The sequence below is a fragment of the Elaeis guineensis genome, chromosome 5 (assembly GCF_000442705.2).
Source record: "Elaeis guineensis isolate ETL-2024a chromosome 5, EG11, whole genome shotgun sequence".
NCBI classification, from domain to species: Eukaryota; Viridiplantae; Streptophyta; class Magnoliopsida; order Arecales; family Arecaceae; genus Elaeis; species Elaeis guineensis.
The window spans coordinates 109,245,176-109,260,974 of record NC_025997.2 but is presented as its reverse complement, the minus strand read 5'-3'; the positions used below and the strand labels follow the sequence as shown (position 1 = coordinate 109,260,974).

Sequence of the window (15,799 nt, the reverse complement as noted above, 5' to 3'; positions counted from 1 at the left end):
TGTGATAATCTCCTATAACACAGAAAATGATGGGGGCTCCTGGGTCCTTAAGCTTTGGAGGAGTGGCATGCTGGAAGACAGAACTAGCCTATTTAGTGAGGCATACTTTCTTTGGGATTTGTGATCTAGATTTACGTTTTTGGGTACACAAATCCTTCAAAAATTTGGCATAAGCAGGGACCTGTTTGATTGCGTCTAGAAGGGGAAGATTAATTTGGACTTGCTTAAATAATTCCAACATCTCGTTGAGTCTTCCTCCCTTCTTATCTGCAGGAATAGGGGCTTTCAGGGCATTTGAAAATGGGGCTTTAGGCAGTAAGATGATTCCGATGTAGTTGGTTCATTTTCTATTTTAAGGTCCTTCTTGTTCTTGGGTGATTTGGCTTCGATTAAAGGTTTAGGGTCGGTCTCATTGATTTTACTAGTGTGTTCAATGATCTTCCCACTTCTCAGAGTCATGATTGATTTGGCGTGTTCAAAAAAAGCTTCTGGGGTATTAGAGCTCTTAATCACAAATTGCCCTCTTGGGTTGCTCTCGGGTTGGCTAGGTAATTTTTCTCCTTCCCTCCTACTGAATGCAGTCGCTAGTTGACCTATTTGGGTCTCTAGCTTAGCTATGGATTGTGTGTGGGAGTTAAGAGTCTGAGTGTTAACTTCTAATCGTTCTAGTGCTTTTAGAACTTTTTCCTCAAAAGCTGAGTTGTGACCAGTAGTAGATGGTTGAGGAGCATTTTGAAATTGATGGTATGGTCCATGCCTATATGTTGGGTCCTGATATTGAGGACGATGTGTGGTAGGGCCAACCACTGGTTGTGGTCTCCAGAAAAAATTTGGATGGTTTCTCCAGCCAGGGTTATAAGTGTTCGAATATGGATCATTTTTTTGTCTGGAGCTTGTTGGACTTGAGCTTGCTGAACCTGCTCGTGCACAAACTCAGAAAATTAAGGTGCGGCTGGGCATTCACTAACAAAATGGTTCGGACTTGCACACAATGCACAAACTTCTTGGATTGGGTTAGGTGGAATCGGAGATTGTCCAGTATTTAGAAGATGGTCTAATTTTTGGGACAGTTCATCTACCTTACTGTGGATATCCATGACGTTTCCAATCTGATAAATTCCACTTCTTTTTTGTTGAAGCATGGATTGTTCTCTAGAGGTGGCAGACATATGATGTAGAAAATTCTCACTAAGTATTTCAAAGAGCTGTCAGGCTTCATCCTCACTCTTTAGCGTGAATGTCCCACCACATGATGCATCAACCATTTATCAGTGTTTCTCCGATAGACCATCATAAAAACACTGACAAAGTTGCCATTTAGGGACAGCATGGTGTGGACATTTACGAATGAGGTCCCTTATCCTTTCTCATGTCTCATGAAAAAGTTCACCCTCCAATTGAGAAAAACTAGTGATAGCTTTTCTAATTTGATTTATTTTTCCAATTGGAAAGTATTTCTTGAGAAATTCTCTCTGAAGATGTTCTCAAGTTGAAATGGTTATAGAGTCTAAGGAGTTTAACCAATGCTTGGCTTTATCCTTAAGTGAGAAAGAAAACAGTTTCAACCTAAGGGTATCATCGGAGAAGTTTTGGATTTTTACTGTGGAACAAATTTCAAGAAATTCATCCAAGTGTTTGTATGGGTCCTCGTTACTAAGTCCGTAGAATGATGGCAACATTTGAATAATGCTAGACTTAATCTCATATTGGGTAGCTTCTACTGGAGGTGCTTGAATGCATGGAGAGTAGGTATACGAGGATGGAGTGAAATATTCTCTCAATGAGCATGGAGGATTAGCCTCACCAGGTGCAGCCATATTTCTAACTCGAATAGTCCTAAGAGTCTTTTCTAATTCTTCGTCTAATGGTTGCAAGTCGGGTTTTAGTGATCGTCGACCTAACATGCAACTAAAAGGTCTATATAGGACTATCCTAGTCTGTTAAGAATTATTATTATTATTATTATTATTTTTTTATTAAGAGGAGAAGAGAAGAGAGAGAGAGTTCTAAAGAAGAGATCCTAAGAAGTCCTAAAACTAATAGAAAAATTAGTTGTGGTTAGATTTTAATTACAATCAAGTTAGCACACAGTGGACTCTCTATCCTAAAGTTATCCTAGTTCTAGACAACTCCTAACTGTAGTTAGCCTTCAAGCCCTCCAAGTCAGAGCTTGACCAACCAACTGGCCAGATAAGTGTAAGATTGGTGGGAGTCCCCCCGTTGCTTTCCTTAGACACCAATTAAATTGATCAGGTCAGCGAACGGAACCAATTAAAAACTACCTTCCTTCGGGCCCAGTCGTCCCGCAAACCACTTTCCTAGATACCAGCTAGCTGACCAAGTCTAACCTGGTTCAACTCTCAGGGTCACTTGTCCTAATGAGCTCAAAATCCTTAGGTGTCAACGTCTAATTAATTTTAGATTAAGGTCTAGGTTATACAAATGCAAGGGAGTGATTTGTGGGCCAAGGAAGGGTGATCAAATCTCCACCTTATCTTAGTTAATGGGTTGCGCCCTTAAAGTTAATTATGGAGATGCAATGCAAAGAAACAAGGTGTCCAATCAAGTTAGAAATTTTTATATTTGAGGTTACGCTATTTTAATTAAGTGTTATGAAATGTCAATGGTTTTTTTTTTTTTATTCAACCATGCCAAGGTCTCCGACAACGGTGCCAAAATTTGATGCATAGTCGTTGATAGCACTAAAAATAACTCTACTCACTACGTAGGTAGGATGAGTCGAGATCGTATCCTCAGGGACCTTGGGCTAAGTTGAGATTACAAAATAAAAGAAAGAAGCATTGTTTTGATTTAGAAAATAAATTATCTTAAAATTGATGTAATTAGAAAATAAAGAGCTCGGGAGTTTTGAATTAATTTTGCACTAGTAGAGTTGTATCTCTTTTTTTTTTTTAATTGAATAGATGCGATTTATCTTAAGAAAAATACCTATCTTTCCTCGGCACACCCCGTACCCATAGATCATAGCGCATCTCCGAAAAGTACTAGATAAACAACTCTTCTTTCCTCGGCACGCTCCGTACCCATAGATCACGGTGCGTCTCCGAAAAGTAACAGTTGGTCCTAATATTAATCTAACAGGAAAGCATAAATAAAAGCATATGAAAGAGAGCAAATAAAGAACTTATGACGATTTAAATAAAAAGTATAATCTTTATTGCATATAAAGAAATACAAAAAAGTTTAGAACAATAAATCTACTCTGTGTCGTTACAAAATTTTTTCTCCACTCTCGAGACTGCTAGCCTAACTGCTCATGGAGTAGTCTCTTTCTCTTCCTCTATGCAAGGCTCTAGAAGAATTTCTGGGATGATCCTCAAATGAGAGTACAAAAACCTTTTTATAGGTGTTAGGAGGGAGGAGTTTTACATGATTTTCAGATGTGGGACAAACAAAATACTAAGGACTAAAAGATGGATGGATGAGCTGGAAAGATCACAAGCAGATAAAGAAAATACAAATTCTTTCTCTTGAAGTATTTTCAAGTATTATATTTTTTTTCTTTAATTTTCAGATCCATCTGCCGTCCGTCTGTTCGCCAGCACAACTCTCCACGAACCCGCCATGCCGCACGCCCGTGCTCGCACTACCGCACGCCTGCACCCGTGTTCGCACTACCGTGTGCCCGCACTCGCCGCGCGCCCGCGCCTGCCGCGCACTCGCGCTGTCACTGCCGCGCGCTCGTGCTATTAGGCTTTTTGATTACAAAAAGAAACTTTTGTTTCTTTAAAATAACGTCTATATCCTTTTTGGGTTCTTTGCATAGTATCTTCATTTTCTCTAATACCGTATGCATCCTTATTTTATTTTAATTTTATTTTAAGTTCAATTTTTTTCAAACTTGAGTCTTTTTGATTTGCAAATCGGACTCTTTGTATCGACGATCCCTTTTCTGTAAAACATAAAAAGAAGCATCAAATTTTTAATAAATAAAATAAATTAAATATAATTTTCTACTTTAAATGACTTAAATTAAGTGTTTATCAGTAACACATAACGATGTGCTTGTGCTAAAGATTTTTGATCAAGTACAATACTTTCAGCTCTTTCCAAAAATTTTTCAGCAGTTAAGAACTTAAACAGTTTTGCATTCTCTACAAAGTCATTATGCTGTTGAGATCGACTAAAAATAGTTTCTACACCTTGAAGATATCTTGAACAAAATGTCAAATATTCATCCGCAATATATCCTTTAGCAATCGAGCCTTCGGGATAGGCTCTATTTCGCACATAATCTTTAAGTCGCACAAGATACCTTTAAAAATTAAATATTTATTAAAATATCAGTATGCTATTGTTTCTAATAAAATTATCAAAAGATTTAAGGTTTGCCATAATACCTCTCAATAGGATACATCCATCTATAATGTACCGATCCACCAACTTTAACTTCTGAAGCTAGGTGAATGAGCAGATGTACCATAATAGTAAAAAATCTAGGAGAAAAAATCTTTTCCATCTGATAAAGTGTAATTGCAATATCGGATTCTAACTGATCAAGTTTTCGAGGATAAATAACTTTGGAACATAATGCCTTAAGAATGATGATAATCGAAGTACAATTGTAACAACTTATTTCGACAATGATGATCTTAAAGCTATTGAAAAAATATCTTGCATCAATATGTGACCATCATGACTTTTAAGATTTAAAAATTTTCGATCCTTTATATGCACACATCGTGAAATATTTGATGCATATCCATCAGGTATCTTGATACTTTTTAAAACTCCTAAAAAATTATCCTTTTCTCGAGCAAACATTGTGTAACATGCAGGAGGCACATAAATTCTATCATTAGCAAGCATTTTAGGATGAAGTTCCTGTCGGATATCCATTTCTTTTAAATCAAGATGCGCCTTCATGTTATCTTTGCTCTTTCCATGAAGATTTAAAAATATTCCAAGTAAATTATCACAAATATTCTTCTCTATATGCATGACATCAAGATTGTGCCGAATAAGATTATGTTTCCAATAAGGTAAGTCAAAAAAGATACTTCATTTTTTCCATAAATGTTTACTGGGTTGTTGTGTAGATGCTATCTGTGTGTCTTCCTCATTTCATCCTCGAAATAATTGTCTGGATCTTGAAACACCTCTGCATCTATAGTACTGATACTGACTTCCTCTGGTAACTCGTCGTGCATTGAGCTTTCAACATCATCCCTTCCTCTTTTTTTAGAGGACTTTGAGTGCTTATCATAGCTGTAATTGATGCCATCCATTTGTCTATGAACATCAGTTCCAGAAGGTGGAATAGGGGCACATCCCAATTCTATAGTACCATCAAACAAATCTTTCTGAAATCGAAATGGATGATTTGCTTCCAACCATCGACAATATCCCATGTAACAAAATTTACCTCCATATTTTAACCAAATTGAATGTGTTGAATCTCCACAACAAGGACATGCGACTCGTCCCTTTATACTCCAGTCAGATAAATTGGCATATGCTGGAAAATCATTAATAGTCCATAACAAAGCTGCCCGTAGTTTAAATGTTTAGCCGTTGGAAGCATCAAATGCATCAACACCCTCCCACAACTGTTTCAATTTCTCTATTAAAGGCTGTAGGAAAATATCAATATCATTGCCTGGACCCTTATCTCCTGGAATAACTATTGATAAGATAAGTGATGATTGTTTCATGCACATCCACAATGGCAAATTGTAAGGTATCAAAATGACTGACCAAGTGCTGTAGGTAGAACTCAGGGTCCGAAATGGATTGAAGCCATCAGAAGCTAAGCCAAACCTAACACTGCGAACATCAGAGGCAAAATCAGGATGCCTATCATCAAATGCTTTCCATTAAAGACTATCTGCTGGATGTCTCAATATTCCATCCTTTGTACGTCCTTCATCATGCCATCTCATTGATGAAGCTGTTTTTGATGATGCATAAATCCTTTTCAATCTAGGTATAAGAGGAAAGTAATGCAATGTCTTTGCCGAATTTTTTTTACTCCGTGTTGCATCCAATTCATTCAGTACATCGTTTCGATCTTCTTTTTGTGTTATCCATCTTGAAGATCTACATACATTGCATGACTCTTGATTAGCATTTTCACCCCGATATAACATATAATCTTTCGGATAACTATGAATCTTTTCGTATCCAAGATCCAATTCCTTTACTACTTTCTTGGCTTTATAATATGATGGTGGTAAACGAGTGCTTTCTAGAAATGCATCCTTTAATAACTTGAGCAGCATGGTAAAACTCTTCCCAGACCATCCATTCAAATATTTTAAATGAAATAAATGTATAAGAAAAAAAATCTTAGAAAATTTCGTACAACCCGGATATAATTCTTCATCTGCATCTTTCATTAAGGTGTGATAACGAGCTGTCTCATCATTAGATGTATGTATACGCTCCTCAACATACATACGTTCTGTATGCGTACATCCATCAAACATCCCAACTGTTTCTTGTATATTACTGGATTCTCCTAAATTTTGAGCACCAAATCCAAAAGCATTTGTGATCAAACCCCTTATATCATCATCTCTTGCAGAATTGTCTTGTAGGCTAGTGGATCCAAAATGAGTCAGGGGTTGGTTACATGATGATGGCAACATAGATTTCTCATGAAAAATCTAGTCCGTATAACCTCTTAAAAAACCATTCCATACCAAATGTTCTTCAATAATTTGTGGATCTAAAGAAGAACTATTTACACATTTCTGACATGGACATAAAATCTTTCCATTCAAACTACTTTTCTCCATACCAAATTTAATGAAGTCATGAACTCCATCTAAATATTCTTTACTATTCCTTGGTTTATTTATCCAACTTTTGTCCATTGTAGGATAAAAATGACCGAACTTGCAACTTATCTAAAAATAAGAAAAATTACACAATCTATATTAATGCAATGAGTAAAAAATATCAGTCATTTCATAAAATTCAAAAAAATAATAGCTATCATCAACTAATAGGTAAAGAAGGTCCTATCCCATTCAGAAAATGCATTAATTCTATAGGTCAATTACAGTAATCAAATGATATGCAACAAGAGCCGAAAAAAATTTCGACAGCATTTTTTCTTAGTTCTCCCATATAGGGAGAACAAAAGAAAAATACCGTCCAAAATTTTTTTCGAACCCTCAGCATACCATTTAATTATTGTAATGACCTATAGAATTACTCACATTTTTCAAACTGTCCATACTGAACAATCAATTGACCAATGTACATAATTCTTTTACCCGTACAAAAATAAATAAATGTACGGATACAATAGAATATGTACATTAATCAAAAGACGGGTCTATAGTTCTATGCAATGTAATTTTTTTTAAAATTAATTCATAATTAACATTGCCTGGCATCTTTCATCGGCCTGAGTGCGTAGGGCTGGATGCCTTCGGCGCCAACTGGGACTAAAGACCCGAGCGCATAAGGCCGAGACCCAAGTCTTGTGCATGTTAATTAAATATTGTGCACTGTATCATAAACTTTTAACAACTAAATTAGATAATTATTCGATGGCAACCAAATAACAAAAGAATCAACAAAGATATACTCTTAACAAGTATTTTTTTTTGTGTCAGATAATCACATCTTCAAAGAGTATTTCTAAGTTATCATTATGAAAAATAAAGATGAGATACAAATTAATATCGAGCTACTAATGTATACTTTCAACTAGTATTAATTTTTATCTTGTGTCAGCTAGTCACATTTTCAAAAAGTATTTCTAAGTTAGCTGTATGAAATATTAAAGGTGATATACAATGTAATACCTAACAATTTATCATAATGAATTCTTACGCTTCACTTCCACCCACAAATAGTCCCTGACTATGATGAAGATTACACAGGTTTGTCCCTGGCAACAAAGGCCATCCATCCACAGTCCCGGGTCATATGCATGACTTAGCACTCAAGCAACATAGCATGCCTATCAGCTTAGCATCACCAGGCATCAATGCTGGTAAAACAAACTAGTTATAAAAGATTCCAGGCTCACAATATTACATGCACTTCAACAGCAAATCTTGTAGCCTTATTAGGACAAAAGCATAGCATGGCACTAAGAAATTATTGGTAGTTCAGGGATACTGCTATCTTCCAACGGCAGGCAAGAGAATCTTTTCTATGTCAGGCTGACAAGGCATCATTCTAATTTGGCCTCACATAAAACATTAGGGTTAATATGGCTTCCCTACACAATTTTTTATCATGTACCACTGTACTAGAAAGATAAATCTACGTGAGACTTGTGAAGAATCATTACAAAGAATTGCAAAGATTACATGCATTGCCAGATAGATTAACACCCGTAGATATGAAGACAAACCCTCTAAGAATCACGCGGCGTTCTCCTCATCTCTTTCTTCCTTCTGTCTCTTTGTTGGTTAAATTAATCCAACTAATCCAATCTAACCCAACTAATTCTAAAACTCACTTTGGGACTCTAATATTCTGAACTATATTTCTATAAGCATTTCAGTCATGATTATTTAAAATAAAAATTCTAAGTCCCGCTACTCTTGGAGAGGATCCAGCCCGTCTACCGGAAAATAGTTTTATTTCTTACCAAAAAACCAGAAAATACTTTTATGAAAAATTAGGTCCCCAGGATATATAAGAGCTGAGATAGGTCCCCAGGACAAGAGAGAGATGGATATCAGGGTGAGAAAGAGAGGGAACTTAGAGAGAGGAAGAGGGCAGGAGAGAAGGGAAACATGGGACTAAATGGACCATCAGACTCTCTTTACTAACATGGAATAGAGTGGTGGTGACAGCCTTCCACAATGGGAAGGAAGTCTGTCGTCCAGCAATGGCGGAGACAACTAATCAGCCCGGCGACGCTCGAAACAACTAGAAGACGGCTTCAACACTAACCAGAGTCAGCGATCGGCCTAACACAAACACTGGGACGAGGAAAGGTTCGTCGCGGTCATGGACCGGTGGGTAGAGTCCTGTTAAATCCGCATTATCTGACAAGACCTCAAATAGGGAACTAAAAATCAAAAACAGAGCATTCCTTTTCCCAACCAAATCCGGTGACTATCTAGTCGGAATCCATGATCCAAGGACTAGAGAAGATGGAAAGGAAGATTAATTAAAAGATTAATCGGTCATTATGTTGATTTGGCGATGTTAAAAACAGCAAATTTGCTTCCTTAAAAACAAACTCCCCGTTGAAAAGAGCAGCAAAAAACTCCTTTTCTTATCTAAATAATGGTTCTAAAGCCGAGGGATCGATGCATAAACCAGAAAAACTAGCCGTAAAAAGAGAAAAAAATATGGCTCATCTGAGTTACCTTTTGGACCTACAAAGATGGCCGCCGGGAGGGGGGAGGGGAGGAGGGCCGGTGGGGTGGCTTCGAGGAGGGTGGATGGCATACGACGTGGACGGCGCGGGTGCGGCATGGATGGACACGACAGCAGAGAGGAGCGGCGGATGGCGGTGCGGCGTGGACGGTGGGTGCGGCGCCGGCGGCGAAGAATCAGCGGAGATGGGGTCGGCGGAGATGGAGGAATGGATGTAAGGGGGCGGCGGCAGATAGATTAGGGCACGGGAGAATGTGGGGTATTAATTGAACCTAACGATGCTTTTTAACGTCGTTAAATAATGACGCAAAAAAGTGTCGGCATTTTTTTTATTTAACGACACTTTTGCTAAAAGCGTCAGTGTTGAAAATGCTGAAATTTTACAATGTTTTTAAGCGTCGTTGAAACACGACGCTTTTTAAAAGCGTCGGCAGATTTCGCTAACTCAATTTTTTTTTGTAGTGTATCAACTAGAAGTAGCGAACAAATTTGATGATAATTTTGATCACTGATCTGAAAGTTCATATGGCCCCAATTTCTTATTGATTTCATCAATCTTTGCTCCAATTGAGATAAATGAGAAGATAAAGTTATATGCTCTTGTATTTTTTCAAAATTTTGAAGCACTTTTTCCTTTACTATAATTCAATAAAGCATCAAAAAAATATGGAGTTGGTTCTAGTAATGAAAATCAACTCTTTTCTCATGACAATATAAACTAAATATGAGTTTGGCTATTTCATGTCGTTTGTGTATACATTTTTATATCATAGTAAAGCTCCACAAAATTGACACTGATGCTCAAGTAACTCTAATTTTGAGGTTCATTGAATTTTCCTACACTCAAAAAAAGAGTCAAAAAAAAGACATGGGAAAGAAAAAATTGAAAGACTTTGATTTTTAGAGCATGATGAACCTTCTTTTGACTGATAAAAAAATAAATATTTTGATGGAATCACAATAGATTCTTCATTTTCTTGGACTATTTTTTTTAAGCAATAAGAAACTTCAATATCAACGAATATCATTAATATAAGAAAATAATTATTTTATCTTCAAATATAAAAAATATACTTTCATCTATCATCAACTCAGCATCTTTTTCAATCATTTCCAAAGAAACATAATCTATGACACCTCTTTTATCAGCAATATCATGAATAGTACTCTAAAAATTATCAAATCCACCAATAACATTACTTACATTTATCATAATAATAACATGTAATACAGGTTTGAAAATTTTTATGTACATAACTATCGAAGCATCTTTCATCACTTTACTTGAGAAACAATTTTGTTGATATAAAACTATTCTCCATAATTGCTACCTACAAAAAAAAAAAATTATCCCAAAGAACTACATGCAAATACTAAAATGATAAAAAATAAAACAAGATAATGCATCACGAATAGATTCCATATAAACCCCATAGATATAATATCATCCCTTAGGATTTATGGGCTGATCGCTTTCCCAAAAAGTCCCATACATTTAATATCTTATAAGAATATTTTTTAGGAAAGGATTTATGGGTCGATCTTTATCCAAATTATTTTCTCAACCAACAACCTTTTATTAAAAAAAGAAGGTCATCATTGATTGCCATATGCTCCATGTATAGGCAAAATAGTGATTGAACCCTTCATTTTTAAACCTTTTTCTTGACATCAAAAAAAAAACTTAACCCCAAAATCTTCATTATAAGAAAAATAACTTTTAGTGACGCCTATTAGTGATGGTAATTTTGCCGTCGCTAATAATAGTTTTTACCAACTACCAGTCGCGACTAAAAAATGAGCCATCATAAAAAAAAATTATTTATTAAACTTATTAGCGACGGTGACAAGAGTATTAGCGATGACATTATTAGCGACGGAATGAGTCATTGCAAAAAAAAATTATTTATTAAATTTATTAGCGATGGCGAAAACAGTATTAGCGATGGTAATACCATCACTAATAATCATTAACAATGGCACTATTAGCGATAGAAATAGTTATCATAAAAATATTTTTTTTATTTATTAAACTTATTAGAGATAGTGAATATAGTATTAGCGATGGCGAAATTTCATCACTAATACTCATTTTCCATCTCCTATCCTCAGTTTTGTCTTCTCTGCTAAAACCCTCATTTTCTCCTTTTAATTTCCTCGGTCCTCAATTTTTGCCTCCCACCGATGACTGATCGAACCCCCCCAGCCCTCTCCCCCTCTTTCGATTCTCCTGCTCATGCCGCACCGCTGGAGCCCACAGCCTCCTCCGCCCGACCTCCACCGTCGCTCCTCCTTTCTTCCCCTAGCCCCCCACCACTGCACTCGCAGCTCTACCGGCCCTGCCCTTGCCCCTGCAGCTTCTCGTGCCCCCTCGAGGCTTTGTCGGTTGTCGATCATTGCGGTGCATGATCCGACCTTGAATTTACACCAAGGTAGGTGAATCCTTTCCCGACTCCCCCTGGCACTATTTTTTATCCTTTTTTTTTTCTATGGATAGATGGCACATTTTTTTGCCTTCGATCCTTGAATTTTTTTACCTTCGCGGCCACCTCCATCGGTGTTTGTTGTCGCCTTCATCTCCATTTTCATCAACATCGGTCTTGCCCTCATCTCCCTCAGGTGCTTTCCTTGCCACATTACCCCCCCTTTTTTTGGTTTCGGACCTCTCTCGAACCCTCTCGAAGCTCCCCACCCCTCGCCCCCCTTTTTTCTCGCTTGTCAACTCCCACCAGGCCTCTTCCTATCACCCCAACCCACAGATCTGCCACCCCTCGCCCCCTATCGCTGCTGCTCCTTTCTTCCCTTCACCTCCCGTCCAGCCCCTTTCCGTCCCCCCAACCTATAGATCGACCGTCCCTTGCCCCCCACCATCGCTTCTCTTTTCTCCCCCTCTCATCCCCCACCACCGCTCCCATGGCTCTGCCGACTCTGCCCCCACCCCCGTAGCTCACGGTGCCCCCCAGGGCTCTACAGACCGTCGATTATTGCGGTGCGTGATCCGACCTTGGATTTGCACTAAGATAGGTGAATTTTCAAAAAAAATATTTAATTATAATTTTTTAAAAAAAATAAAAACTATTAGCAAATTAAAATAAGTTTTAAAATAGATTTTAAAAAATTTAATTATAAATTTTTTTAAAAAATAAAAACTATTAACGACGATATTAACGATGAAAAATACAGTTGTTAATAGTTTATTAAGTAAAAAATAAAATAAAAAAGTATTAGCGACAGCATTAACGATGAAAAATACCATTGCTAATAGTTTTGTACCAAAATTTTTTTTTTCCTTCCCTCATGTGTCCTCATGCCCTCATTTTCCCCCACCCCCTTTTGCCCCTACCTCTAGTCCCCCCACCTTCGGTCCTTTGGTCTTTGTTTTCCCCCACCGCACCGTCAGATCTGACATCCCTAAGCCCCCAGCCGTCTTCTTGAGCCCCCGATCGCCTCCCACCTCCCCAAGCCCCTGATCGTGAGCCCCCAACTACCTCCCACCTCCCCGAGCCCTCGGCCATGAGCACCCGACCTCTCCGAGCCCCTGACCGCCTCCTGCCTCCCTGAGGCCCTAGCTGTGAGCCCTCGGCCACCTCTCGCCTCTCTGAGCCTCCAGTCGTGAGCCCCCGACCACCTCCCGCTTCCCCGAGCTCCAACCACAATCCTATTAAGGTAATTGCAAACATCTCTGGGCTCAAGCGAGGGCTTCATGGATTCCATGTTCATGCTCTTGGTGATACCATTAATGGTTGCATGTCTACTGGTAGTGAGCTCTTATTTTGAGATTTAACATTATCTATGATTAAAGTGCTTGATTCATAGGTTATTCTAATATTTTTTTTAAAATGCAGGGCCGCATTTTAATCCTGTTAGAAAGGAATATGGGGTACTTGAAGATGAGAACCATCATGCCAGTGATCTTGGAAATTGTTGGCGAAGATGGATGATCTATTTGTCATGGACACTTTATGGTGCTGCATCATTGTTTCTATAATATTTAAAAATAACAACTTAGTATTAGAAGTGATGTTTTACTTATGCTTGAGCAGGTTTACTGAAGCATTATGCATAGCTGGTTACTGAAATACTAAATGTATATGTGATTTTGATTTGATGTTTTAGGGACCATTAATTAGTATTATTGACAAGTAGGTTATTTACTTTTTCCTTATATTTAATATATTTTTAATGAGATATTATTCTTTCTATCTTTTAAACTCTTCCATATTTATTCTCTTTTGCAGATTTCTCTCAGTGGATCAAATTCTATTATTGGAAGGGCTGTTATTGTCCATGCCGATCTTGATGACCTCGAAAAGGATAAAATTTACTCCTCAGATATTTATATTAACTTCATATTTCATTAATTTTAGGCATTAACATCGGATGATGTGGAACAATTAGTTATGATGTGTTGAGCATCAATTTATATATATATGTTATTTTTTTATTATTTATTATTTATTACATCAAAAATATGCATAAGCTAGCAAGTCATTAAAATCTTTATCTCTATTAATGCTAGCATCTAATGATTTGCTTATTTCTCTTTTACATGTTGAAACTTTATTATAATTTTTATAATCATCCTAATTGGTTTATGTTAGTCAGTGCCATTTTATTATCTTAATTGCATACCTATACATAATTTTTCTAGTATATTTTCTTTTTGTACCTATTTTTTAGATTTTAATTTGTTAAGATGCTCACTCATGGAGATGCTACATCTATATGCCACTCCACCCCTCCTCCCTCTGCTCCACTTACACGCACACAGTAAAAAAAGGCAGAACTAGTGTTTGTATTGGCATCTCTTGTATGCTTGAGTATTGCGTGGTGACAAAAAAAAAATGCCACTGTTATAGCTTAATGCATCTAGGTTGTCCATTCTACCCCATTTTAGCAACATTGCCTAAATATCCAAGATTTAGGGTCAAAAGTTAGTTTTCTATCAATGTAGACCGAGCAGATGAAGTTTTCTTTTTAGTAGTTTCAATAGCTTTGTAGAGTTTGCTTTGAGTTCTAAAATCTTAACTAAAAAAAGGAATAGGCAAGAAAAAAGAAAAGTGCTCCAATTGGATAAAATATAGAAAATTAAGAAATCAAATTCAGAAGGTACCTTAAATATCATCGTAGAGTATATTGATGTATGCATGATAGGTTATTATGATGATGCTACTAATAAATTATAATCATTAAAAACTAAGAAGATATTAAAATGCATATGATATCATTTAATAATTCAGGAATGGGATCTAGAAGGTAAAAATTTAATCTAACTATCCAAATATTGGGTCGAGGGTATCTATAGCTTCGTATCATTAAATAAAATATGTAGAAATAATCTGTTCGAGAATCAAAGTAGTATATTAAAATATACACCTTCATATCGACATATATACTTTCATATCAAAACTTATTAATAATTTGAGAATAAGATCTAGAAAGTACAAATTCAATCTAACCATCTAAATGATGGATCGAGAGTGTCTATAGTTCCATATCATCGAATATAATATGTAGGAATAATCTATTCGAGAATCAAAAAAATATATCAATATATTCGTCTTCGTATTGGCATATACGCTTTCATATCGAAACTTATTAATAATTCAAAAATAGAATCTAGGAGGTAAAATTTAATCTAATCATCCAAAAGATGAGTCGGAGGTGTCTATGGCTCTGTATCATTGAATGAAATATATAAGAATAATCTGTTCAAAAATCGAAGTAGTATATCGAAATATACATCTCCGTATCGATATGTACACATTTGTATCAAAACTTATCAATAATATTTTATTTTTTATTACAGGATGCTAGAACATCTGGCTCTTATCCATCAGCTGCTAGAGAGGATGTACGAAAGTAGAAAGAAGATAAGGAGGACGATGGCAGAGGATGAAGATGTAAGTCTATTAATAATTTTTTTATTTATTTTAAATATTTATATTTAAAAGCTTCACATATTTAGGTTTGAATCCGAAAAAGAGATCTAAGAGATAAAAATTCAATCTAAATATACATCTGTTCAAAAATCGGAGTAGTATATCGAAATATATACCTCCATATCAATATATTGTTTGGAGGTAGCAATCCAAGAGGAGGGAGGAGGGGGGGGGGGGGGGCTGAATTGGATTCTTATAAAATTTTGACCAAATTTAAACTCTTAACAAGTATGTGCTTAGAATTAATTTAATCTTAGTGTGGTTGTGAGGTGAATGCAATAAGCTATAATGAAATTAAGATATTAAAGCAATAAGGCAAAAGTTATAGCCTGTCCCATGCTTGGGGTCGACTCCATTTTTCTTGAGGTCGACTCTATCCGCTTTAGGGTCAACTCCAATTCTTCATGGGTCGACTTCTCTTAGGTTCTGAAAAAAATCAGCTTTCTGTCTGTGCTTTCTATTCAACAGGAATTGACCCATAGGTTGTCCCCTAGTACAGGGGTCGTCACATGGGGCATACCCTCTGTGTGCTATTTTCG

At 36.6% G+C, this 15,799-nt stretch overlaps 1 non-coding gene across 1 annotated transcript; it reads left to right on the top strand.

Moving 5' to 3' along the window:
• Positions 1 to 1,323: 1,323 nt before the first annotated feature.
• LOC140858241 (small nucleolar RNA R71) lies at positions 1,324 to 1,429 on the top strand. Its single transcript, XR_012141808.1, has one exon. It is a non-coding gene; the product is annotated as a small nucleolar RNA R71 (small nucleolar RNA).
• The last annotated feature ends 14,370 nt before the right edge of the window (positions 1,430 to 15,799 follow it).